A 16,026-nucleotide genomic window follows, 5' to 3' on the forward strand; every position below is an offset into this window, starting at 1 on the left:
TTTTGATAAGGAGTAAAAATGATTGTAAATAACTTATATGTCACAATGTTTAACTACATGTATCAACAAACTGTATAAATATATCAATGTACACAACTGACAACAGCCATACATTTTAAAATGTCCACGGATGGCTAGATAAATAAATAAATAAATAAATAAAAATTAGTCATCCTCTTCATTTGAAAAGATCCATAGTTTGATGATCCTCCAGGTTGTAGAACATGTCATAAAACAAGAACACATGATCAATATTTACAAAGAGAAAAAGATATGTTACTGTAAATTCCATAGTTCCTAAGTGAAATGTTACACATGGGTGTGGAATAAGTCAAAAACTCTTAACCATATTTTCATTTAAAACAACTAGTAGGCCAGTGAAGGCATATATCATAAAATACTAAAACTATTTTACGACACCTAGATACATTGAGCCCATTCTTGCTGAATTTGTACAAAAGTCAGATTATACACACACACAGCAATATCTACACATATTCTTGGAATGAATGTTATTTACTTCTATGTAACATGTAAAGTTAATGTCTAACAAAATTTTGTTATACTAGTTTAAGTTCCAATAGATGACAAGCACTCTGATTTGTGATGTATTATGTGACCAACATTACAAACACAGATGACAGCAGTGATACTACCCATACTACTGTACTCTCCATTATAAAACTCAAATAAAAGTTTGGGACCACGTGCTTGAACCATGCACACACCCTTGAACTAACTAAGTGACCAACGTGTTCTTACTGTCATTCTCAGTAAGTGGGAAGAGTATTGTGACCTAAACTCTGTTTTTTGTCATGTGAGAAGTGGTAAGCGAATTGACATTGGGTGCCGTTACAGGTGCTAAGTGTACAAACTGCCTGAAAATTGATTGTACATCATTACAACTAGGCTTAAAAAGTAAAATATATCTTATCATGATATGAAGCTTAGACTTTTGCCACACAATGAAACATTGTGACACCATTCTTGAGAAAGCACGATCTACATTGTGCTTATCGGTAAAAGCTGAGTACCTGACCATGCAAAATTTGGTAGGAGAGAATGAGTGCTGCTGAAACTGGTTAACACTAAAAAATCTATAAAAAATTTCAGAAATGTGTTGTAACATAATAGACAAATGTGTTAAAAAAACACAGTATAGCTATAATTGAAAGTAGAAGAAGAGACATAAAACATTATCACAAGAAACAAACTGTTTTATCTTCATACATCCATATTTAAAATGGATGAAGGTGGGACACAGCAGGTATAATTTTTGTTAAAAATGAAACTCCTCCAGCTGTACTTAAGATTTTATATTTATTTTGCTACTAGTTTCAACATTGCGTCAACGCCATCTTCAGGCCCGTACACTTTGATGAAATCAATTGTGTGTGGCTCAGTATGAGAAGTCCGCGGTGAGACCAACACATGCTCCACATGGAGGCGTTTCATTTTTAACAAAGAAACTGTTTTATTTCAGTGGTCTGTTATTTCCAATGCTCAAAAAAACACTGCACAAACATGCGCATATAAACTTAAACAGTGTTTTTCTGTTCAATACAAAACTGCTAATGGTTAATATTTGAAAAACAGGAAACGCTGTTACAGGTCCTCTGACAGTACCTGATCAGGGACATTACATGTTTTCTGTGTGTTGTATAGGTAAACCTGCTTTGATTCTTTGTACAGAATTTGGATGACAATACTCGTCTTAACATCAACAAAAGGCTTTTAAAAAAGGATGCAGCCACATCATATACTGCTCAGCTAATAAATATCTGAGAGTCATGTCAATTCATGTACGGGAATGGTAAAATTCCATGACCTGCCACATTACTTTATGCCTATGTCAGAGACACTTTTCTTAGGAGACATCTGAAAAGAAAATTGTAGTGCACACACTATAGACTGAATAAGAGTTCACTGAGATTAATTATACTATTTTGCTATTGGTAAGCCTATAACTTTGGTAATCACTGAACACAAAATGCTAGCAACTTGAATTATTCCAATTACTCTATATTTATATCAATTAAGTACTAGGGTACCTAGAAATGAGGAACAGTGCACCAAATAATATGTGTTGTGTGTGCATAGTCACTTTCTCCATTGAAAATTTAATACAATGCAGATTTATTCTGTTATCATGTTTTACATCAAGCAAAGTTTTTACATTTTTTGTACTATGAACTAGGAGAGGAAAGTTCTATATTAAATAAGTGCATTAAAAAATGAGCCATGGGAAGAAGTTTACCGAGAACATACTGTAGATGAGAAACCTTGAGGAATGTAATACCTTCCTAAAAATATTCATACAACAAAATGAATCCAGTTTTCCTTTACAACAGGTCATGGACAACTTCTGTCGAAGATGAGAGGGATGGTTACAAACACATAAGATCAAAGTGTTTTGTGTGAGAATGAGAGAGATTTATCTAATGCAAGACTTCAAGTTTAATGTCCCATGACCCTTGAGGTCATTAGAGATGGTGCAAGACTTAAAGATACACTATAAATAGTACTAAAAAGTTCTGTGTAACATATCAGGTGGTACTGTGTACCTAAAATTGAGTTATCCACAGACACATAAAGCTATTAGCCTCTGTGAGGGCAGTTTGTACTGATACTTAATTTTCTATGTTTATTTATTTATTTATTTTCATTACAGACATCTATGGACTATGTTTACATGACTTCCCTCACTTTCAAAAGTTCTGTTCCTTCCTCTTTCACCAGTATCCATCCATTGGCTCACTTGTGCACATTCTTCTCCGAGAATACTCTGTTCTTCCTTGTTTTCTCCTCGAAGAATTTCTTCACATCAGAAACCTTTTTCCTAGAGATCTGCCTGTTCACAATTTCTTCTGCTGTGATCCTGCATTTTTCTAGATTCCAGTGCACTTCTTTCACCCATGGAACTTGTGTCTTCCTGTTCTCCTGGAAGAGAAGAATCTTGTTGGTGAGCCTCTCTGATTCCATTCTTTTAATATGTCCATAGAAAGACAGTCTTCTTTTCTTAATTATGGTGGTGATATTTTCAAATTGTTGATAAAGTTCTTGATTTGATCTTAGGCAGAATGTAAATTCAGTTGATATCTTTTCTGGGCCCAAGAATCTTTCTTAGGAATTTTGTTTCTTTCTTGTTCGAGTCTGAAAGTCCCTTCCTGGCTATTGCATCAGATGCTTATAAACATTCACGTTTGACGACTGTGCTGTAGTGTCAGAATTAGGCCTGGTATGAGAGTGATTTAGATTTGTACGGGTTCTGACAAAATTTGAATGCTATTTCCATTTTCCTTGCCAGTTCTACAACTGAAATTTCTATGTTTATTTAATAATAAATTGATTTAATAATAATTGTAGAGAAAACTGAATAACTTAATGCAAAACAGGCATGTAATTGTTTTGACAAGAGACTGCTGTTCTGGTTCATGCAACATGTTAATGTAGAAATAATTGTAACATGAAAGTATAATAGCATGTGATAGGAAAAATTGTGCAAGGTATTTGGCTGAAATATTTGACAGTTGTGAAAAGTTTTTGTAAACGAATTATGGTAAGGTAGGGATATTAATTTGACTAGAGTAGTGTGTCAAGAGACAAAACTCAGGACAGAAATGCAAGGGAGAGATTGTGGTCTTTATGGTGGTGGTAGCCATGCAGTAAGGTGGGCTAGAATGGCCTGGGGTCCCCACATGTTTGAGTTCTGAGTTAAAAATGTGCCTATAGCATTATTCAGAAGTTAGTCTTTGGTTTATCAGTTTGCAAGTTGAGAATTTGAACTGTGAATGGATTGCAACTTACAATGACTGTGATGCAGTGAACTGTTTCTTTCCCTGCAACTGCTCTGCTAGAACAATTACAGATTCCAGTTGTTCCGTTGTGTATAGTATGTGCAACATTCAGAGCAAAATAATTTTCTATGAACAAAGCAACAGAGAAATTCAAATGTATGCTAAGCATACATTAATATCCTGATGAATTATAGCCTTAATTCCCAATTTCATTACTTAATATACTCTTGTCTTATAGAAACAATCCTGCTGGAGGTACATCCGCAAAATAAGTATTATAACAGAAGTTGAAAATACCATTTCAGTTGTAAGGTTCTTTTTATTTTCCAATGCTTAAACCACAATGAGTGTTGGGCTCTTACATGCCCATTATCAGGTGTGATAACTCGGGGTCACAGCACAAAGTTGTCATCATGTGTGATAATGCAGGGTTACAGCACAAAGTTGTCACATCTGATGACGGCCACGTAAGGGCCCAAAACCAGTTTCATGTCATTTCATTTCATTTATTATCATCATTTACATGATTTAGGAATTGTCATAATACTGTCCAGAATATGCACAGCAGAATATCACAAATTTCTATCAAACACATGAAATTAACATTATATACTATGTTGAAAACTAAAACGTTGAATTAATGGGTTGTTCTTTTAGATGCTCTTTTAACATGTACCATATGTGATAAATTTATATATATTTAGTACATTTTGGAAAACACATATCACACATAATTTAGAGTTAAAAGAGTACAAAGGAGGCATAGAACTAATAATGAGAACAACAATGTGGTTGGAAAGTAAAAAAAAAAAAAACCTTACAACTGAAGCATAATTTTCAACTTCTGCTCTTGTCTTATATATCCACATTTCACTGACTGATCTCTTATGTCACCTTAATAACCATAATTCACTTATGTCAGAGCGTAATTCAATGGTGTACAATGAAATCCCTCTGCAGATGAGCCATTTAATAGATTGTGCAGTGGCCCTCTGCTGGACCGCTAGCAGCAGTAATTACCACTAACCATAGGTAATGTTGCATCTTCACTGTGGCATCAAAAATGCAATAAATTGTTATAACCTTTAATCACCAATAAATTGCGTGGATATACAAATGTAGAAACAATAGCTGGTTGCATGCTACCAACTCCGTATCTGTCATTCGACTGCCGTGCCGTGACATGCAGCCGGCGCCGTTCGTAGCTAGGTGGCGCTCCCGCGCTCAGCTGAGTTGCGGAGTGCCTCTATTGCCGTTTGCGCGTACTGACGTGGCAGCACTGTTAAATGTCGTGGCACTGGCACAACACTTTTCCCCCCTTGAGAAAAAAAAAACACTCACTTCCTTAGAGACAGGGACAGTGTGGAGACATCCATGGCCTCTTGGGAGGCCCCGAGAAGATCCCACAGAGAAACACGAGAGTATGGTCGAAAATGTCCAAGACAGAAGCTCGTGCGTGGAACGTGCCTCCTGGACGAGATGATGGGTGAAAACTCCGGAGCAGCATCCATAGGTGTCGTGGACCTGGGGGTGTGCTCCAGCGAGATGGGTCCCGGAGAAGGCGGCGTCGCGACTGGGGCCGGTTCTGGCGTACTCGGAAACGGTAGCGACGTCGGCTGCATCAACAGTACGGTAGATCAGCAGCAGCAACAGGACTGGCTTCTTGGGCTGGTAAAGGCGAAGGAAGGGGCGGGGGCACCGGCGTGGCCACCACTCGTGGGCGCATCTGGTCGTAATGGCGAACAACCATGCCATCGTCCGTACGGATTTCACAAAGCCGGCGGCCGTGAAGAGCCTTGACCACCTCTGGAATCCATTTAGGGCGAGATCCATACCCTCGTGCCCACACGTCGGCGCCCACCGAGTATTTTCCCGCACTAGGGGACACGACACAAGGCCTGACAGGGTGAAGCAGGTGCAGTAGAGTGCGCGGTTGGCAGCCATGCAAGAGTTCAGCAGGGCTGCGATCATCCAGAGGCGTGAGGCGATAAGAACTCAGAAAATGCAACAGAGCATCATCTGTCGAAAAATCACTAAGAAATTTTTTCATCTGGCTTTTGAAAGTGCGGACAAGGCACTCGACCTCCCCATTCGATTGCGGATGGAAGGGCGGTGCTGTAACATGATGAATCCCGTGTCCAGTACAAAAATCACGGAAGGCCTGCGAAGAGAACTGAGGGCCATTGTCCGTGACGATCATGAATGGAAGACCTTCTAGCGCAAAGATTTTGGACAAACCCAGCGTCGTCGCCGCAGTGGTGGGCGACGGACGTCGAACAACAAATGGAAACTTCGAGAAGGCGTCAATCAACAGTAGCCAATAAGTGCCGAGGAAGGGGCCGGCAAAGTCAGCGTGCACCCGCTCCCATGGCTGCGCCGGATCAGGCCACGGAGAGGGCATTGTACAAGGTGCAGCCAGTTGTTGAGCACACTGACCACACGCAGAAACCATGTGGGCGATGTCCAAATCAATACCGGGCCAATAAACGTACCTGCAGGTCAGGGACTTAGTCCGAGAAATCCCCCAATGGCCTTCATGCAACAGTTTGAGAACATCTTTGCGAAGAGAGGCTGGCACCACGACCCGTGGAGATGCGCCATCCGTGGCCAGAAGAACAACATCCTCATGAACAGACAGACGAAGGCACAAGGCATGGTAGTTGCGAAGGGGATCCGATGCCCGGTCCTTGGTCCTGTCCGGCCAACCCCGTTGAACAAAACCGATCACCTGATGCAGGACGGGGTCCCGCGCAGTAGCCGACGCAACCTGCAAACCTGTAAGTGGAAAACCCTCAACCGCATGACGTTCTTCCTCATCAATGTGGAAACAGAGTAGTTCATCTCGATCGAAAACCGGGTCGGGGCCCATCGGCAAACGCGACAACGCATCAGTGTTGGTGTGCTGAGCCGTGGGGCGATAGTGAATTTCATAGTGAAAACGAGACAAGTATAAGGCCCAATGTTGCAGGCGGTGAGCTGCCTTATCAGGAAGCGACGCCGATGGGCTGAACAGAAAGACCAGCGGCTTGTGGTCGGTGATGAGGTGAAACTTAGAACCATAAAAAAAAACGGTGAACTTTTTTAGAGCATAAATGATAGCGAGCGCCTCCTTTTCGATTTGAGAGTAACGCCGTTGCGGATCGTTGAGGGTCTTGGAAGCATAGGCGATGGGTCGTTCCGACCCATCCTCATACCGATGGGCGAGAACAGCCCCTAGGCCATACTGTAACGCGTCAGTCGCCAGAACCAAGTGCTGACCTGGACAGAATGTGGCAAGGCAAGGCGCCGACTGCAAATGAGCCTTCAGGCGGACAAAAGCCTGCTCACACTCGTCGGACCAACAGAAAGGAACGTTTTTGCGTAACAGCTGATGCAGAGGATGAGCTACCGCCACCACGGATGGAATGAATTTGTGATAATAAGCAATCTTGCCTAGAAACGCCTGAAGTTCTTTGACCGTAGACGGCCGGGGTAGAGCGGTAATGGCCGCAACGTCCTGACATAGAGGACGTATACCCTCACGGGACAAGTGGAAACCAAGATACAGAATGGAGGGTTGGAAGAACTGTGACTCGTCCAGATTGCACTTCAACCCAGCCGAATGCAGAACCCGAAACAGTGAACGCAAATTGCGAAGGTGCTCCTCAGTGGAGGCCCCCGTGACAACAATGTCATCCAGATAGTTGATGCAGCCAGGAACGGAAGCCGTGAGCTGTTCCAAAAACCGCTGAAAAATGGCCGGCGCGCTAGCGACGCCAAATGGTAACCGTTGGTACTGATACAACCCACAAGGAGTGTTGATGACGAGAAATTCCTTGGAAGACACATCCAACGGCAACTGATGGTACACCTCCGATAAGTCAAGTTTGGAAAAGAACTGTCCCCCAGCGAGCTTGGTAAATAACTCCTCAGGACGGGGAAGAGGATAAGTGTCAATGAGGCTCTGAGCGTTGACAGTGGCTTTAAAATCACTACACAATCGCAGACTCCCGCTTGGTTTAGAAACCACCACGATTGGCGATGCCCATTCGCTGGAGGTAACAGGAAGGAGAATCCCTGAAGCTGTTAACCTGTCTATCTCAGCCTTGACAGGTGCACGCAACGCCACCGGAATAGGGCGTGCCCGGAAAAACTTAGGGCGAGCTGTAGGTTTAAGAGTAATGTGGGCTTCAAAATCCTTGGCACGACCCAGACCAGCAGAGAACACGGACGAGAATTCAGAACACAATCCATCCAGCTGTTGATACGGTATATCCTCAGATATGAGGTGCACATCATCATCAATGGAGAACCCGAACAACTGGAAAGAATCATAACCGAACAGGTTTTCAGTGCCCGCATGATCCACCAGATAAAACGTGAGGGGCCTAACAACAGATTTGTAGGCAGTGGAGGCATCAAACTGGCCGACGATAGGAATTTTCTGCTTATTATAAGTTCTCAGATTTCGCGTAACTGGAGACAAGGGAGGGGAGCCGAACTCAAAATACGTGCGAGAATTAATGAGAGTTACTGCAGAGCCAGTGTCCACTTGCATGCGAATGTCTTTATCCAGAACACGAACAGTAACAAACAACTTATTTGTTTGAGAAAGCACACAGTTAACATCCATGTCCGATGCCTCGTCCTCGTCGACAGGAACTTTAGGGGACTGACACACAGAAGCAATGTGGCCTTTTTTCCTACATGAATTACACGTGGCCCAACGTTTTGGACACGCGGCCTTGTCATGCTGTACGAAATAACGTGGACAAGAAGGAAGTGCGGAACGAACCTGCTTTTGTGGTTGCTGTTTTCGCTGCGAGCGTGGCGGCCCAACGCGACGTTGTTTACGGGAGTGAACCGCCGCCACATCGTCGTTCCCCTGTGAAACAGGCAAATTGTCCATGTCGAAAGTTGTCTGTACAGCGCCTACATCACACCACGCGCCTATTTGCGCACCAGCAGCGTGAGACACTTCAAAAGATTGAACGATGCTTAGAACTTCCGACAACGACGGGTTTGGCAGTTGTAAGGTACGTTGCCGAACTTCTTTATCAGGAGCAAGCCGTAGAATAGCATCCCTAACCATTGAATCAGCATAAGACTCATGATGAGTGTCCGTGACAAACTGACATTTCCTACTCAGACCGTGTAGTTGCGCCGCCCAAGCCCGGTAGGATTGATGGGGCTGTTTACGACACCGGTAGAACGCCACGCGGGCGGCAATGACATGGGTGTTTTTTCGGTAATAGTTAGACAATAAGTCACACATTTCTTGGAAGGACAGAGAGGCAGGTTCCCGCAGAGGGGCTAGCTGAGATAGCAGCTGATAGATCCGTGGGGAAATCCAAGATAGAAATAACGACTTACACATAGGAGCGTCGACTACGCCGAAAGGCAAGAAGTGTTGCCGCAAACGCTTCTCATAATCCTCCCAGTCTTCAGCGGCCTCGTCGTAAGGAGGGAATGGAGGCGGAGAAGAGGAAGACAGACGATGAGTAAGCGACGTCGACAACGCCTGAATAGCAGCCGTCAGCTGTGTTTGTTGTTCAATGAGCGCTTGCATAAGCTGTTCCATGTCTGCCCCGACACGAACACACAAATCCACAACGCAATAAAAAAATATCCGACCTCGTCGCCAAAAGTGTTATAACCTATAATCACCAATAAATTGCGTGGATATACAAACGTAGAAACAATAGCTGATTACATGCTACCAACTCCGTATCTGTCATTCGACTGCCGTGCCGTGACTGCGGCCGGCACCGTTTGTAGCTAGGTGGCGCTCCCGCGCTCAGCCGAGTTGCGGAGCGCCTCTATCGCCGTTTGCGCGTACTGACGTGGCGGCATTGTTAAATGTCGTGGCACTGTCACAACATAAACATGTACAGGGCTATTACAAATGATTGAAGCGATTTCATAAATTCACTATAGCTCCATTCATTGACATATGGTCACGACACACTACAGATACGTAGAAAAACTCATAAAGTTTTGTTCGGCTGAAGCTGCACTTCAGGTTTCTGCCGCCAGAGCGCTCGAGAGCGCAGTGAGACAAAATGGCAACAGGAGCCGAGAAAGCGTATATCGTGCTTGAAATGCACTCACATCAGTCAGTCATAACAGTGCAACGACACTTCAGGACGAAGTTCAACAAAGATCCACCAACTGCTAACTCCATACGGCGATGGTATGCGCAGTTTAAAGCTTCTGGATGCCTCTGTAAGGGGAAATAAATGGGTCGGCCTGCAGTGAGCGAAGAAACGGCTGAACGCGTGCGGGCAAGTTTCACGCGTAGCCCACAGAAGTCAACGAATAAAGCAAGCAGGGAGCTAAATGTACCACAGCCAACGGTTTGGAAAATCTTACGGAAAAGGCTAAAGCAGAAGCCTTACCGTTTACAATTGCTACAAGCCCTGACACCCGATGACAAAGTCAAATGCTTTGAATTTTCGGCGCGGTTGCAACTGCTCATGGAAGAGGATGCGTTCAGTGCGAAACTTGTTTTCAGTGATGAAGCAACATTTTTTCTTAATGGTGAAGTGAACAGCCACAATGTGCGAATCTGGGCGGTAGAGAATCCTCACGCATTCGTGCAGCAAATTTGCAATTCACCAAAAGTTAACGTGTTTTGTGCAATCTCACGGTTTAAAGTTTACGGCCCCTTTTTCTTCTGCGAAAAAACGTTACAGGACACGTGTATCTGGACATGCTGGAAAATTGGCTCATGCCACTACTGGAGACTGACAGCACCGACTTCATCTTTCAACAGGATGGTGCTCCACCGCACTTCCATCATGATGTTTGGCATTTCTTAAAACAGGAGATTGGAAAACCGATGGATCGGTCGTGGTGGAGATCATGATCATCAATTCATGTCATGGCCTCCACACTCTCCCGACTTAACCCCATGTGATTTCTTTCTGTAGGGTTATGTGAAAGATTCAGTGTTTAAACCTCCTCTACCAAGAAACGTGCCAGAACTGCGAGCTCGCATCAACGATGCTTTTGAACTCATTGATGGGGACATGCTGCGCTGAGTGTGGGAGGAACTTGATTATCAGCTTGATGTCTGCCGAATCACTAAAGGGGCACATATCGAACATTTGTGAATGCCTAAAAAAACTTTTTGAGTTTTTGTATGTGTGTGCAAAGCATTGAGAAAATATCTGAAATAATAAAGTTATTGTAGAGCTGTGAAATCGCTTCAATCATTTGTCATAACCCTGTACTATGCACAAAAAATTCAAAGTTCTATGAACAAAACAAAGACAATTTGGAGAATCAGAAAGCATAAATAAACTTCGTAATGCAAATGAAATTCAACTTTCTCGTAACAGTAGCAGAGAGAGATCATGTTGGATTCAAATCTTTCTTTACTAAATTTAATGGATTCCACCTGGCAGTAGCTGAAAACATAGCCAAGAAGTGGACCATCAAAAGGAGATTCATTATACTTAGAGAAGCTGTGCATAGGCCTTAATCAGAAGTCAGTTTTACCAAATCAGTTGATAAAGAGATTACAAATATTATTATATCAATGAAAAGCAGTAATTTTTCTAGTTGTAACGGTACTTCAACCAATAATGAAAATCTTATACTGACTGTGTCAGCTGTAGTTTCCTGAAATATTGGAATATGCAGTGTACCTATTGACAAAAGTGGAGACAAGTAATTGACCTCTAATTGTAGATCTACTTCCCTGTGTTCTCAGATCTTTGTGAGAAGATGGGATATAACAGAATGTTTTCTGCAAAAAGTAAACCTTTCTAACTGTTGCTCAGTTTGATTTCCATAAAGTCTTTTCTACAGGTAAAACACTATATAATCCCATAAACTCCACCTTGTTAGAACTAAAACTGAAAAATGTCCTGTTAGCATTTTCTTTTATCTTTTCAGAGCCTTTGCATAGATAAAAAGATTCTGCTACACAAGCCAAAATGTTTTATTTGGTCCCGTTTCATTACATTATGTACAGAGTATGTACTTGTAATATGCAACATGTCAAGTTAATCTGAAATCTTATAATATTTAAGTTACGTATTACAATATCAAACAATTAATTGGTGAATGTGACAGTAATGTTAGATATATTTTTCTCTCCATATATATGTAATCCATAAAATTATCTACAACTGCTCTAACTCAGATGGCTACATAAACAGACCTACGGAATATACTAAGCATATAAAACATTTACGTGATTATGATACATACATACAAGTAATAAAACAATCCTCAATCATTTCACAAAAAACTCCTCTGAATTATGAAACTCTTTAAACATTAAATAATCCTTAAGAAGTTTCTGGAATGTCTTTTCACTCATTCTGTCCTGTAGATTCATAAGAAGACATTATGTCAGTTGCACACCTCAGTATAGAAGATCTTTTTCAACTGGTCTCAGTCTATCATATGAATGAATAATCTGCATTTTTCTCCAGTGATGTGTTGCCTTTGATTAAGGAAATTGTTCTTCTGTATATGTACATGGATGGAAATTTCAGTAGTTTTTTATTCTGGAAGACCATTCTGCATGGGGCAGTTTGTTTTTTTACTCAGGATGGTTTTAATGGCCTTCACTGCAAAAAAATTGATTTTGTGTTATTGCTGCTGGAGTTTCCCCAAACAGTAATTGCATCCTGTAAGTATGGTTCAAAGAGAGTATGTTGCACTGTGCATAGCAGTTGCTTGTTGTCATGATGTGCAAGTTGTATGATAGTAAATATTTCAAAACTTAATCTATGGCACATACTTCTTATTATTGTCTTCATTGGAGTTTATTGTCAAATCTTATTCCAAAAAAATTCTTAGAGGTAACTTCTTACAGTCTTGTTTCATCTATGAATGGGCCAGTCGGGTTTTAAGACGACTTCACATTCAGGAGGATGGAGGTTGCTCTGACCAACCATCATGATTTAGGTTTTCCATGGTTTTCATAAATAATTTCTATCAAATGCCAGGATGGTTCCTTCACATAGACCATGGCTGACCATCTGTCCTATCCTCATAAACATACTTATACATGTATTCTCTGTATACATTTACTGTAGTTATTTATGCTCAATATATTACGATGAAAAATTCTATAACATTGTGAAATGATCCCCAGATGAATAAACAAATAACTATATCTACGTGTCCTTCATCTTCTCTATATATGAACTCCATGAAAACTGTCATTTTTAGATTTTTAATTCAGTCATTATGTATGAGCCACTGCGCTGTGATATTTGCTGAAATAAATGCACTTCTTTACAGTATTCCTCAATTTTTTCTACATAAACTAATGTTACATTGTCAGCACACAATATTTTTGTCCCTTATCACTGACTTCAAAATTTTTTTATAAAAAGGTTGAAAAAGAGTGAACCAATTACAGATCTTAAGGTATGCCATACTTGTTGGTCATGGATTCAGATCAGCAGCCAGACTTTGTAGTCACACACTGCTTTCTTTTGCTGACATACAATTTTATCCACTGTGCTTCATGTCCACATATGCCATAGCATTTGAATTTTTCAGTTGATTCTATGTTGGTGAGTGTGTCAAAAACTTTATACAAACCCAGAAACATAGCAGGTACAGAGTTTATTTTGTCTGATGCATCTATAACAATTCTGTTAGGGTTGAGGTAGCTGTTTCTGTAGATTTTTCTTTTTGGAAAGCTTCTTGTGTCGAATCAGGATAGTATGCTTCTCTAGCAATGTGATCAATATATTACATGTAGTCATCTACAGCATTTTGGGAAAACCAAATATTAAAGATAAAGGCCTGTAGTTATTTGGGTCATCTTAGATACTTTTCTTGTATAATATATTGGTACTACTTTGCTTATGTTTAATTTTTCTGGGAATGTTAATACACATTAGCATTAGAGTAGAGATGATCACATTTAGAGCACTGCAGTCATGTGCTAAATGTGTGTGGCCTTATGTCCTTTGTAGGGCAAGAGGAAGACAGCAAATGAACTTCAGGTAGCTCAGCAGGAATTGCCAAATATGACTGACACTTTCTCATCTAATGATACTCGCATATGCTTTGTGTGTATGACTATGCAGATTTCATGCTCACATATGGGATGCAAACCCACAGAGCATCTAGATATAATGTGCTTCCTTTACTTACCAGTAAACAGCTCACTGTGTAATGACATAGCTATCCCTATTTTACCTTAGTTGTGAGATAGGGCCACAGGCCTGATGGGTCACACACAGTGAGTGCTCATCCACTTGAAGGGAGGGAGGGAACTGCCAGCTGAGAGAACTCAAGCTATGTGAAAAATAAGTGACGGGGAATGAAAATCACTGAAGTGGCTTCATCACAGGGTCATGGAATTCTAAGTACATTAACAAATGAGACAAGGTCTACTGATAGAAGACTACATTCTTAATGGAGCATACTCCTGTTCCTGACTTCATAAACGAAAAATGTTAGACTTTAGCTGTGAAAAGATGTTGATTATTAATTCTTTATTTGCTACCAGTGTCAGTTCAGTCATCATAAAGTTATTAACAACCATTGACATAGCATACTGTGGCTGCAAATAAAAGGCATCCCACATCACAGCCATCCATAGGACAATAGATCAATTTATATAGTCAATACTAAAATGCACTAACTTAGTTAATCAGTTTATGTCTACAGTTACAACCATGTTCAAAATTTTTGTGTGGAGGTACTCTTCATGCTGTAGGCTGTTGTAAATCATTTAATGATACATTTTCTATACATGTATCCCTTGTAATGGGATCATCTCGTGTCATTATTTTTGCCAGTGGAAGGGGCAGCGCATCTAATGGTGCAGTGTAAGTAGGGTTACCAGGCATCTGGAGAATCCCAGACATGTCTAGCAATCAGGAGTAACTTAAGAAAACTCTTCAGTGTCCTATATTATGAAAAATGCATTATTATTAATATTATTATTATGTGTGATTAGACCCTGTTGGATCAAGCAAAGCTTCTTGATTCTTTTTCCTTTTTTTCCACATTGCTCTCATTTTTTCTGCATGGGCTCTCTTCCTTTCCTATGTCCATTTTGTTCCTGCTTTCTTCAGGGCTTCATTCTCTGACTTAACTTCCCATCTGTCAACTTTCTGCTTAAATGCCTTTCAGTCCACAATATCTGAATAATTTATCTGAGCTTTTTGTGATTCTTTTTGACCTCTTGTGTCCAGGGTATAGTTTTCAGTCCTTCTATGTGTTTAAGAATTTTGTTCATAAGTCTTGTTTTGGGAAGCCTAGAGATGTGCCAATAACATATTAATCGCTTTTCTCCAATGTCTGCTGCAAGGTTGGACAATTTCTCAGTTGTTTGATGAGTTCGTAGTCTATAGCCCTATTCTGTTTTCTTTGGCCCTAGTATCTTTCTAATGATTTTACATTCTTCCTTTAATAAGTTTTCTAGGTCACCTTTTATGTGGACTGTCAGGGTTTCACTGGCATACAAGACTTCAGGCTTTAATACTGTATTATAGTGCCTAATTTTAGTGTTTTTGGACAAGCATTTTTTATTGTACACCTTGTAGGTTCGCCCATAGGCTCTCTTTAGTTTTTGGAAGTGAATGTTTTGTGCTACTTTCTCTCATCTCGTAGGTTCAAGGACTGCACCTAAGTAAAATATGGGACTCTATTGATATGATCATATTTTGTAGGCAAGTTTTGTCAGTTTTTGTGGCGATGAACTCAGACTTTGGGAAAGATATTTGCAGACAAACTTTCTCTGTACATTCTTTAAGGGTTTCAACCTGTTTGATTGCTGATTTATCATAAGGCTGTCATCAGCAAAAGCTAAACAAGAAACTCTTATGTCATCCTTGACTCACCCCATTTGCATAGGTTTCCAGCAATTTTTATTCTTCAACTCCTTTTCCCATTCACGGATGACCTTGTCCAGCACAAAGTTGAATAGGAGGGGAGACTGACTATTACTCTATCGGACACTAGGTTTGATCAGGAAGGGCTCGGACATCACATAATATTTCACCTTGGAGGTAGTATCGGTCAATGTTTCTTTTATGAGGTTAAGGATTTTCGGATCTAATCCTTGTTCTTCAAAGATACCAAAAAGTGCTTGTCAGTCAACTGAGTCATATGCCTTTTAAAAGTCAACAAATGTGCAGATTATTTGGCTGTTTCTGACTGCTTTGTGTTTTAGCACTGTTTTAGATTGAAAATTTGTTATGTGCAGGATCTACTGGAGCGAAAGCCACCTTGGTATTCACCAATTTTGTTTTCGAGTTGCTCT

The sequence above is a fragment of the Schistocerca nitens genome, chromosome 9, assembly GCF_023898315.1.
Source record: "Schistocerca nitens isolate TAMUIC-IGC-003100 chromosome 9, iqSchNite1.1, whole genome shotgun sequence".
Lineage (NCBI taxonomy): Eukaryota > Metazoa > Arthropoda > Insecta > Orthoptera > Acrididae > Schistocerca > Schistocerca nitens.